Here is a 13,279-nt window from a genome sequence, read left to right on the forward strand (position 1 = left end):
GAATTTCAGATAAGCGTATGAAGATGCTTTGTTCCTCCTGAACCTCTGCTTTCCCATTGCCTTCTTCCAATCATTCATACTTCTTTCCATGGCAAGCTTTATGTTGGGCATCACCATTGTCAATGGCTACTTTTCGTCCTCTCAGTGAAAATGTTCTACGCACGTTGTCACCGCACGGCTAATCATATGTCGGTTCTAGATCATGTTGGAATAGGATCCATTGATCCTTTTGCGTCTGTCACATGCCCAACAATCGCGAGTTTGAAGCTCGTCACAGTCATCCCTTCCCAGATCCTACTCAGAATACCACAGACAAGGTTTAGACGTTCCGGATCTCAAGAATGGCTGCCAATAATTCTAGCCTATACCATGAAGGTTCTAATCTTAGATTAAAAACCCAAGAGATACACATTCAAGCTTGTTTGCATGTAGGACGGAAGTGGTTGTCAGGCACGTGTTAATAGGTGAGAATGGTGATGAGTGTCACATAATCATCACATTCATCATGTTCTTGGGTGCGAATGAATATCTTGGAGAAGAAATAGACTTGAGTTGAATAAAAAAACAATAGTACTTTGCATTAATTCATGAAGAACAGCAGAACTCCACACCTTAATCTATGGTGTGTAGAAACTCTACCGTTGAAAATACATAAGAACAAGGTCTAGGCATGGCCGTGAGGCCAGCCTCCAAAAGCGTCTAAGATAGCATAAGACTTATCAAAGATTAAAATACAATAGTAAAAGGTCCTATTTATAGAGAACTAGTAGCCTAGGGTTTACAGAAATAAGTAATTAATGCAGAAATCTTCTTCCGGGCCCACTTGGTGTGTGCTTGGGATGAGCATTGAAGCTTCCATGTGTAGAGACTTTTCTTGGAGTTGAACGCCAGCTTTTGTGCCAGTTTAGGCGTTTAACTCCAACTTTTGTGCCAGTTTTGGCGTTTTGACGCCAGAATTCTTAAGCTGAGTTAGAACGCCGGTTTGGGTCATCAAATCTTGGGTAAAGTATGGACTATTATATATTTATGGAAAGCCCAGAATGTCTACTTTCCAACGCAATTGAGAGCGTGCCAATTGGGCTTCTGTAGCTCCAGAAAATCCACCTCGAGTACAGGGAGGTCAGAATCCAACAGCATCTGCAGTCCTTTTTCAGCCTCTGAATAAGACTTTTGCTCAGGTCCCTCAATTTTAACCAGAAAATACCTGAAATCACAGAAAAATACACAAACTCATAGTAAAGTCCAGAAATGTGATTTTTATTTAAAAACTAATAAAAACATAATAAAAACTAACTAAAATATACTAAAAACATACTAAAAACAATTCCAAAAAGCGTATAAATTATCCGCTCATCAGGCATCCACCTCCCAAATTCAAGGTTGTTGAGTTCTAATCTTAGCCTTAACTCTATGATAATTATTCTTATTTTTTTAGAAGTCATATATGAGTAGTAGTAATTAGTATCTCTATTTTAATTTTATCTCCAATTAAGTTATAATTTATTTTTTTCATCATCATCAAACATGAATAAAATAGCAGATTTTTAGAATAAGGAGGCAATTTTTTTCGAGTTTTTAATAAGGAAAATTCTAAATTATCTATATGTGGTGGCAATGCTTTTTGTCTTCTGAATGAATGCCTGAACAGTGTATGTTTTTGATATTGAATTTTATGAATGTTAAAATTGTTGGCTCCTGAAAGAATGATGAACAAGAGAAATATTATTGATAATCTAAAAAATCATAAAATTGATTCTTGAAGCAAGAAAAAGCAATGAATACAAATGCTTGCAAAAAAAAAAGATAGAAGAGAGAGAGAGAAAAAGCAAGCAGAAAAAGCCAATAGCCCTTAAAACCAAAAGGCAAGAGTAATAAAAAGGATCCAAGGCTTTGAGCATCAGTGGATAGGAGGGCCTAAAGGAATAAAATCCTGGCCTGAACGGCTAAAGCAAGCTGTCCCTAACCATGTGCTTGTGGCATGAAGGTGTCAAGTGAAAACTTGAGACTGAGTGGTTAAAGTCAAGATCCAAAGCAAAAATAGAGTGTGCTTAAGAACTCTGGATACCTCTAATTGGGGACTTTAGCAAAGCTGAGTCACAATCTGAAAAGGTTCACCCAATTATGTGTCTGTGGCATTTATGTATCCGGTGGTAATACTGGAAAACAAAGTGCTTATGGCCACGGCCAAGACTTATAAAGTAGCTGTGTTCAAGAATCAACATACTAAACTAGGAGAATCAATAATACTATCTGAATTCTGAGTTCCTATGGATGCCAATCAATCTGAATTTCAAAGGATAAAGTGAGATGCTAAAATTGTTCGGAAGCAAAAAGCTACTAGTCCCGCTCATCTAATTAGAATCTGAGCTTCACTTAAAACTCTGAGATATTATTGCTTCTTGATTTCTTTGTATTCTATTTTATTTGTCTAGTTGCTTGGGAATAAGCAACAGTTTAAGTTTGGTGTTGTGATGAGCGGATATTTTATACGCTTTTTGGGGTTAATTTCATGTAGTTTTTAGTATGTTTTAGTTAGTTTTTAGTATATTTTTATTAGTTTCTAGGCAAAATTCATATTTCTGGACTTTACTATGAGTTCGTGTGTTTTTCTATAATTTCAGGTATTTTCTGGCTGAAATTGAGGGAGCTGAGCAAAAATCTGATTCAGGCTGAAAAAGCACTGCTGATGCTGTTGGATTCTGACCTCCCTGCACTCGGAATGGATTTTTTGGAGCTACAGGAGTCCAATTGGCGTGCTCTCAATTGCGTTGGAAAGTAGACATCTAGGGCTTTCCAGAAATATAGAATAGTCTATACTTTGCTCAAGGATAGATGATGTAAACTGGCGTTCAACGCCAGTTCCATGTTGCATTCTAGCGTTAAACGCCAGAAACAGGTTACAAGTTGGAGTTAAACGCCAGAAATAGGTTACTACCTGGCGTTTAACTCTAGAAACAGCCTAGGCACGTGTAAAGCTCAAGTCTCAGCCCCAGCACACACCAAGTGGGCCCCAGAAGTGGATTTCTGCACTATCTATCATAGTTTACTTATTTTCTGTAAACCTAGGTTACTAGTTTAGTATTTAAACAACTTTTAGAGATTTATTTTGTACCTCATGACATTTTAGATCTAAACTTTGTACACTTTGACGGCATGAGTCTCTAAACTCCATTGTTGGGGGTGAGGAGCTCTGCTGTGTCTCGATGAATTAATGCAATTATTTCTGTTTTCTATTCAAACACGCTTGTTTCTATCTAAGATGTTCATTCGCACTTCAATATGATGGATGTGATGATCCGTAACACTCATCACCATTCTCAACCTATGAATGCGTGCCTGACAACCACTTCCGTTATACCTTCGATTGAATGAGTATCTCTTGGATTCCTTAATCAGAATCTTCGTGGTATAAGCTAGAATCCATTGGCAGCATTCTTGAGAATTCGGAAAGTCTAAACCTTGTCTGTGGTATTTCGAGTAGGATTCAGGGATTGAATGACTGTAACGAGCTTCAAACTCACAAGGGTTGGGCGTAGTGACAGACGCAAAAGGATCAATGGATCCTATTCCAGCATGAGTGAGAACCGACAGATGAATAGTCGTGCGGTGACAGCACACCTGGACCATTTTCACTGTGAGGACAGATGGAAGCGATTGACAACGGTGATCCACCAACACACAGCTTGCCATAGGAGGAACCTTGCATGCGTGAAGAAGAAGACAGGGGAAATCAGAGATTCAGAAGGCAAAGCATCTCCAAAACTCCAACATATTCTCCATTACTACATAATAAGTATTATTTAATCCATGCTCTCTTGTTCATTTGCAAGTCAACTGATAATTACAATTGATATCCTGACTAAGAGTTACAAAATAACCATAGCTTGCTTCAAGCCAACAATCTCCGTGGGATCGACCCTTACTCACGTAAGATATTACTTGGACGACCCAGTGCACTTGCTGGTTAGTGGTACGAGTTGTGAAAAGTGTGATTTACAATTCGTGCACCACTTGTCCCCAAGAAACTACAAATCAAATAGGATAAAAAGAAGAGAATATACTATAAATTCCAAAATATCAATGAAACTTAGCTCCAATTAGATGAGTGGGACTAGTAGCTTTTTGCCTCTGAACAGTTTTGGCATCTCACTTTATCCTTTGAAGTTCAGAATGATTGGCATCTATAGGAACTCAAAATTTAGATAGTGTTATTGAATCTCCTAGTTCAGTATGCTGATTCTTGAACACAGCTACTTTATGAGTCTTGGCCATGGCCCTAAGCACTTTGTTTTTCAGTATTACCACCGGATACATAAATGCCACAGACACATAACTGGGTGAACCTTTTCAGATTGTGAATCAGCTTTGCTAGAGTCCCCAATTAGAGGTGTCCAGGGTTCTTAATCACACTCTTTTTGCTTTGAATCACGACTTTAACCGCTTAGTCTCAAGCTTTTCACTTGACACCTTCACGCCACAAGCACATGGTTAGGGACAGCTTGGTTTAGCCGCTTAGGCCAGGATTTTATTCCTGTGGGCCCTCCTATCCACTGATGCTCAAAGCCTTGGATATTTTTTATTTTACCATTGCCTTTTGGTTTAAAGGGCTATTGGCTTTTTTCTGCTTGCTTTTTCTTTTTTTCTTTTTCTTTTTTTTTGCATATTTATATATTTTTTTCTGCAAGCTTTTCACTACTTTTTCTTGCTTTAAGAATCAATTTCATGATTTTTCAGATTATCAATAACATTTCTCCTTTTCCATCATTCTTTCAAGAGCCAACAATTTTAACAGTCATAAACAACAAATTCAAAAATATGCACTGTTCAAGCATTCATTCAGAAAAAAAAAGGTATTGTCACCACATCAAAATAATTAAACTAATTTCAAGATAGAATTTGAAACCATGTACTTCTTATTCTTTTGTAATTAAAACATTTTTCATTTAAGAAAGGTGATGGATTCATAGGACATTCATAGCTTTAAGGCATAGACACTAAGATACTATTGATCATGTAATAAAGACACAAATATAAATAAAACATAAAGCATAAACAACGAAAAACAGAAAAAAGAATAAATAGACAAGGAGATTAAGGAATGAGTCCACCTTAGTGAGGGTGGCGTCTTTTTCCTCTTGAAGAACCAATGGTGCTCTTGAGCTCCTCTATGTCTCTTCCTTGCCTTTATTGCTTCTTCCTCATAGCTCTTTGATCTTCTCTAATCTCATGGAGAATGATGGAGTGCTCTTGGTGCTCCACCCTTAGTTGTCCCATGTTGGAACTTAATTCTCCTAGGGAGGTGTTGATTTGCTCCCAATAGTTTTGTGGAGGAAACTGGTCTTCTCAATTGAACCGGTTTTCCTCTTGAGTCACTTTTCCATTGAGCTCCTTCCACACATATGTCCATGAAGACTTGGTCCAACCTTTGATCAAAGTTGACCCTTCTAGTGTAGGGGCGTGCATTTTCTTGCATCATTGGCAAGTTGAATGCTAGCCTTACATTTTCCGGACTGAAATCTAAGTATTTCCCCCGAACCATTGTAAGCCAATTCTTTGGATTTGGGTTCATACTTTGATCATGGTTCCTAGTGATCCATACGTTTGCATAGAACTCTTAAACCATTAAGATTCTGACTTGTTGAATAGGATTTGAGAGAACTTCCCATCCTCTTCTTCTAATCTCATGTCCGATCTTCGGATATCCTTTTGAGCTTGAAAGGGACCTCAGGGATCACCTTCTTCTTGGCCACAACTTCATAGAAGTGGTCTTGATAGACCTTTGAGATGAATCTCTCCATCTCCCATGACTCGAAGGTGGAAGCTTTTGCCTTCCCTTTCCTCTTTTTAGAGGTTTCTCCGGCCTTAGGTGCCATAAATGGTTATGGAAAAACAAAAAGCAATGCTTTTACCACACCAAACTTAGAGTGTTTGCTCGTCCTCGAGAAAATAAGAGAGAATGAAGGAGAAGAAGAAGAAAATGGAGGAGATGGAGGGAGAGAGTGAATTCGGCCAAGGGTGTATAAAGTATGTGTGATGTGTGAAATTGAAGGAGTGATGAGGGGTATATATAGGAGTGGGGTAGGGTTAGGTTTATGGATTTGGGGTTGGGTTTGGGAGGGAAAAGAGTTTTGAATTTAAAGGTGGGTGGTGTTTTGGGGAAAAGTGAATGAGATGATTGGTGAAGGGTATTTGGGGAAGAGTGTTGTGGAAAGGTGTGAAGAAGAGAGAAGAAGAGGTGGGGTAAGTGGGGATCCTGTGGGGTCCATAGATCCTGAGGGGTCAAGGACTTATCATCCCTGCTCCATTTAGGCGTGCAAAACGCCCTTAGAGTGCAATTCTGGTGTTAAACACCAGATTGCTGCTTGTTTCTGGCATTTAACGCCAGCTTTTCTCCGTTTTTTGGCATTTAACGCCAACTTGGTGCCCTGTTCTGGCGTTAAACGCCAGTCTGGTGCCTGTTTCTGGCGTTAAACACCTAGAATGGTGCCAGACTGGGTGTTTAATGCCCATTCTGCTACTTTTACTGGCGTTTAAATGCCAGTAAGCTCTTCCTCCAGGGTGAGCTATTTTTAATACTGGTTTTCATTCTATTTTTGATTTTTCAGTTGTTTTTGTGACTTCACATGATCATCAACCTAAAGAAAACATAAAATAACAATGGAAAATAAATAGATATAATTAAATAACAGTGGGTTGCCTCCCAATAAGCGCTTCTTTAGTGTCAATAGCTTGACAATGAGCTCTCATGGAGCCTCACAGATAATCAGAGCAGGGTTGGGCCTCTCAACACCAAACTTAGAGTTTGGCTGTGGCCTCTCAACACCAAACTTAGAGTTTGGTTGTGGCCTCTCAACACCAAACTTAGAGTTTGGTTGTGGCCTCCCAACACCAAACTTAGAGTTTGAATGTGGGGGTTTTGTTTGACTCTGTATTGAGAGAAGCTCTTCATGCTTCCTCTCCATGGTTACAGAAGGAGAACCTTGAGTGTTGAATACAAGGTAGTCCTCATTCAACTTAAGGACCAACTCTCCTCTGTCAATATCAATCACAGCTTTTGCTGTGGCTAGGAAGGGTCTGCCAAGGATGATGGATTCATCCTCATCCTTCCCAGTATCTAGGATTATGAAATCAGCAGGGATGTAAAGGCCTTTAACCTTCACTAGCACGTCCTCTACTAGTCCATAAGCCTGTTTCATTGATTTGTCTGCCATCTCTAGTGAGATTCTTGCAGCTTGTACCTCAAAGATTCCGAGTTTCTCTATTACAGAGAGTGGCATGAGGTTTATCCCTGACCCCAGGTCACATAGAGCCTTCTCAAAGGTCATGGTGCCTATGGTACAAGGTATGAAGAATTTTCCGGGATCCGGTTTCTTCTCAAAGGTCATGGTGCCTATGGTACAAGGGGGGTTCATCCTCCCAAGTCTCAGTACCAAATAACTTGGCATTCAGCTTCATGATTGCTCCTAGATATTTAGCAACTTGCTCTTCAGTGATGTCTTCATCCTCTTCAGAGGAAGAGTATTCATCAGAGCTCATGAATGGCAGAAGGAAGTTCAATGGAATCTCTATGGTCTCTGTATGAGCCTCAGATTCCTTTGGTTCCTCAAAGGGAAATTCCTTTCTGTCCAGAGGACGTCCCATGAGGCTTTTCTCACCAGGACTCACGTCCTCCTCACTCTCTCCAGGTTCGGCCATGTTGGTCATGGTGATGGCCTTGCAATCTCTCTTGGAATTTTCTTCTATATTGCTTGGGAGAGTACTGGGAGGAGTTTTAGTAATCTTCTTACTCAGCTGACCCACCTGTGCCTCCAAATTTCTAATGGAGGACCTTGTTTCATTCATGAAACTTAGTGTGGTCTTGGATAGATCAGAGACTATGGTTGCTAGGCCAGAATGGCTCTGTACAAAATTCTCTGTCTGTTGTTGAGAAGATGATGGAAAAGGTTTGCTATTGCCAAACCTGTTTCTTCCACCATTGTTATTATTGAAGCCTTGATTAGGCTTCTGTTGATCCTTCCATGAAAGATTAGGATGATTCCTCCATGAAGGATTATATGTGTTCCATAGAGTTCTCCCATGTAATTCACCTCTGCCTTTGTAGGGTTCTCAGGATCATAAGCTTCTTCTTCAGAAGATGCTTCTTTAGTACTGTTGGATGCAGCTTGCAATCTATTCAGACTCTAAGAAATCATATTGACTTGCTAAGTCAATATTTTGTTCTGAGCCAATATGGCGTTCAGAGTATCTATCTCAAGAACTCCCTTCTTCTGAGTTATCCCATTGTTCACAGGATTTCTTTCAGAAGTGTACATGAATTGGTTATTTGTAACCATTTCAATGAGTTCTTGAGCTTCTTCATGCGTCTTCTTCAGATAAAGAAATCCACTTGCAGAGTTGTCCAATGACATCTTGGACAGTTCAGACAGACCATCATAGAATATGCATATGATGCTCCATTCTGAAAGCATACCAGAAGGACACCTTCTGATCAATTGCTTGTATCTTTTCCAAGCTTCATAGAGGGATTCTCCTTCCTTCTGTCTGAAGGTTTGGACTTCCACTCTAAGCTTAATCAATTTTTGAGGTGGAAAGAACTTTGCCAAGAAGGCATTGACCAGCTTTTCCCAAGAGTTCAGGCTGTCCTTAGGTTGTGAGTCCAACCATGTCCTAGCTCTGTCTCTTACAGCAAAAGGGAAAAGCATAAGTTTGTAGATCTCAGGGTCAACCCCATGAGTCTTAACAGTGTCACAGATTTACAGGAACTCAGCTAAAAACTGATGAGGATCTTCCAATGGAACCATGATACTTGCAATTCTGCTGCATTAGAGAAACTAATTGAGGCTTAAGCTCAAAGTTGTTTGCTCCAATTGCAGGAATTGAGATGCTCCTTCCACAGAAGTCAGAAGAGGGTGCAATAAAGTCACCAAGCATCTTCCTTGCATCTCCACCATTATTGTTGGGTTCGGCCATGTTTGTTTTGTCTGCTTCCCTTTCAAAAATTTCTGTTAGGTCCTCTCCAGAGAGTTGTGCTTTAGCTTCTCTTAGCTTTCTCTTCAAGGTCCTTTCAGGTTCAGGATCAACTTCTACAAGAGTTCCTTTATCTTTGTTCCTGCTCATATGATAGAAAAGAAGACAAAGAAAGTATGGAATCCTCTATGTCACAGTATAGAGATTCCTTAATGTGTCAGAGGAAAAGAAGAATAGAAGAATGAGGTAGAGAGGAGAATTTGAACTTATAGAGAGGGAGTGTTCGAATTGCTAATAGAAGAGGATTGTCAGTCTTTAAATAGAAAAAGGTGAGGAGGGAGAAGAATTTTCGAAAACAAATTTTTAAATAAAACTAAAAATTTTAAAATAATTAAAAAGAATTTTGAAAAAGTGGATGATGGTTTTCGAAAATTAAAAGTGAGAAAGTAGTTAAGTGGTTTTGAAAAAGATGTAATTGAGAAGATATGATTGAGAAGATATGATTGAAAAATAATTTAAAAAGATTTGATTTTTAAAATTAATGACTTGGATAACAAGAAATTTAAAAGTTATGATTCTAAAATTCAAATATTGAACATTTCTTAACAAAGAAGTAACAAACTTGAAATTTTTGAATCAAACTATTAATTGGTAGCAAGGATTTTCAAAAATAGTGAGAGAAAGATGGAAAGGATTTGAGTTTGAAAAAGATATGATAAAAAAATATGATTTGGAAAAGATTTGATTTTGAAAAATTTTGAAGATTTGAAAAAGATTTGAATTGAAAACAAAATCTCCCCTCCTGTGCCATCCTGGCGTTAAACGCCCAGAATGGTATCCATTCTGGTGTTTAACGCCCAAAATACTACCCTTTTGGGCATTTAACGCCCAGCCAGGCTGGCGTTTAAATGCCAGTTTTCCTTCCTCACTAGGCATTTTGAACATCCAGCTTTTTCTCTGTAATTCCTCTATTGTATGTTCTGAATCTTCAATTTTTTGTATTATTGACTTGAAAAGACATAATTTTGAAAAATTTTGAATTTTTAATGATGAGAGAGAAAAACAACAGAATGAACTAAACATGGAAAATCAATATCGAAACAAATAATGCATGCAAGACACCAAACTTAGAAGTTTGTATACTAGGGACAATAACAATTTGAAAATGCATATGAAAAATAACAAAAGACACCAAACAGGAGAGTTTAAAGATCAGAACAAAGAAAATCATCAAGAACAACTTGAAGATCAACAAAGAATATCATGCATAAAATTTCGAAAAATGCAAGAAAAGGAAAAACATGCAATTGACACCAAACTTAAAATTTGACACTAGACTCAAACAAGAAACACAATATTTTTGGTTTTATGGTTTTATAATTTTTTTTTGTATTTTTTTTTCGAAAATTAATTGGAAAAAGAGAAAATAAGGAATTCAAAATTTTTAATGAGAATTCCAAGAATCATGCAATGTTAGTCCAAAACTCCGGTCCAGGAATTAGACATGGCTTACTAGCCAGCCAAACTTTCAGTGAAAGCTCCGGTCCAAAACACTAGACATGGCCAATAGCTAGCCAAGCTTTAGCAGATCATTACATTCAACAGCAAGATTGATAGAAATCAATAAGCTATTGTGATGATAAGTTGAAACCTCAGTCCAAAAGTTTAGACATGATTTCACAACCAGCCAGACTTCAACAAATAATCATGAAACTCTAGAATTCATTCTTAAAAATTCTGAAGACATATAAAAAGCTAAAAAAAAAAATAAAATTACCTAATCTGAACAACAAGATGAACCATCAGTTGTCCAAACTCGAACAATCCCCGGCAATAGCGCCAAAAACTTGGTGCACAAAATTGTGATCTCTGAAATGGCACCAAAAACTTGGTACGCACGATCGTAATCTCAACTCTTTTCACAACTCCGCACAACTAACCAGCAAGTGCACTGGGTCATCCAAGTAATAAACCTTACGTGAGTAAGGGTCGATCCCACGGAGATTGTCGGCTTGAAGCAAGCTATGGTCATCCTTGTAAATCTCAATCAGGCGGATTCAAATGGTTATGGAGATTTCATAATTAAAAGATAAATAAAACATAAAATAGGATAGAGATACTTATGCAATTCATTGGTAGAAATTTCAGATAAGCGTATGGAAATGCTTTGTTCCTTCTGAAATTCTGCTTTTCTATTGCCTTCATCCAATCATTCATACTCCTTTCCATGGCAAGCTGTATGTTGGGGGATCACTGTTGTCAATGGCTACCGTCTGTCCTCTCAGTGAAAATGGTCCAAATGCACTGTCACCGCACGGCTAATCATCTGTCGGTTCTCACTCATGTTGGAATAAGATCCATTGATCCTTTTGTGTCTGTCACTACGCCCAACACTCGCGAGTTTGAAGCTCGTCACAGTCATCCCTTCCCAGATCTTACTCGGAATACCACAGACATGGTTTAGACTTTCCGGATCTTAGGAATGGCCACCAATAATTCTAGCCTATACCACGAAGACTCTGATCGTGAACCAGGAGGCTAAGAGATACACACTCAAGCTAGCGCAGATAGAACGGAAGTGGTTGTTAGGCACGCGTTCATAGGTGAGAATGATGATGAGTGTCACGGATCATCACATTCATCAGGTTGAAGTGCGAGTGAATATCTTAGAACAAGAATAGGCGTGAATTTAATAGAAAAACAATAGTACTTTGCATCAGTTCATGAGAAATAGTAGAGACCTTAATCTATGGGGTGTAGAAACTCCACCGTTGAAAATACAAAAGTGATGAAGGTCCAGGCATGGCCGAATGGCCAGCCCCCTAAACGTGATCAAGAGATCAAAAGTGATACAAAGATAGTCTCAAAATGATCTAAATATGATATAAAATAAATCACTAAAAGTAATTTTTATACTAAACTAGTAACTAGGGTTACAGAAAATAAGTAACTAAGTGCAGATAGTGCAGAAATCCACTTCTGGGGCCCACTTGGTGTGTTCTTGGGCTGAGCATTGAAGCTTTCACATGTAGAGACTTTTGTTGGAGTTAAACACCAGCTTTGGTGCCAGTTTGGGCGTTTAACTCCAACTTTTATGCCAGTTCTAGCATTTAACGCTAGAATAGGGTAGAAAGTTGGCGTTCAAACGCCATTTTGCATTATCAAAACTCGTGCAAAGTATAAACTATTATATATTGTTGGAAAGCCCAGGATATCTACTTTCCAACGCAATTGAGAGGGCACCAATTGGGTTTCTGTAGCTCCATAAAATCCATTTCGAGTGCAGGGAAGTCAGAATCCAACAGCATCTGCAGTCCTTTTTCAGACTCTGAATCAGATTTTTGCTCAGGTCCCTCAATTTCAACCAGAAAATATCTAAAATCACAGAAAAACACACAAACTCATAGTAAAGTCCAGAAATGTGATTTTTATTTAAAAACTAATAAAAATTAACTAAAATATACTAAAAACTACCTAAAAACAATGCCAAAAAGCATATAAATTATCCGCTCATCACTACTCCTAAGCTTGAGGTACGTCAAATAGGCTTGATCACATCAACCCATAAGTCCCAACCTATCTACTAATTAGATTAGTAGTGGCCTGGTGTCAATGAGTATCAAATTGATCACCAAGGGTTCTCAAATCACCAAATCATTGAGACCCAATGACTCAAGGTCACTCAATTCCCTTAGCCTAGGCCAAGAGTAAAGGAAACTCTCAAAAACTAAAGGAAACATTTTATCAAACACCTAGTGTGCAATAAAAGTAAACATCACAAAATGCAAGAATTAAAGAAACCCATAACTAACACAAGCAAGAAATCAACAATAACAATCAAGATCAACATAAAAGAGACATGGAAACATAAATTTGCATTAGAAGAAATCAAGATCCAACAATTGTTCATCAACAAAAAAGAGAGTAAACTAAGAAACTAACAAGAGAAACAAAGAAGATTAAGACAATAGAACACTAAAATATAAAGAGAATTGAAATCAAAACAAGAATTGAAAGAGAAATTTGAGAGAGATTAACCTAGCTTTACCCTAATTTCTATCCTAAATCTAGAGAGAGGAGAGAGAATTCTACCTTAAAACATGATGAAAACTAAACCATGACTACTTGGTTCATTCCCCCTTCAATCCTTGGGTTCAATAGCATCAGAAATGAGTTGGATTGGGCCCAAAATGAGCTAGAAATCGCCCCAACGAGTTGCCCAAAGTGGACCCACGCTGCTCCATCGGCGCGCACACTGATGCCAGGGCATTTTGGCCAGTTTCACTGACCTTTTCTTTACTGTTTTAGGGTA

Source organism: Arachis ipaensis, chromosome B03 (genome assembly GCF_000816755.2).
Source record: "Arachis ipaensis cultivar K30076 chromosome B03, Araip1.1, whole genome shotgun sequence".
NCBI classification, from domain to species: Eukaryota; Viridiplantae; Streptophyta; class Magnoliopsida; order Fabales; family Fabaceae; genus Arachis; species Arachis ipaensis.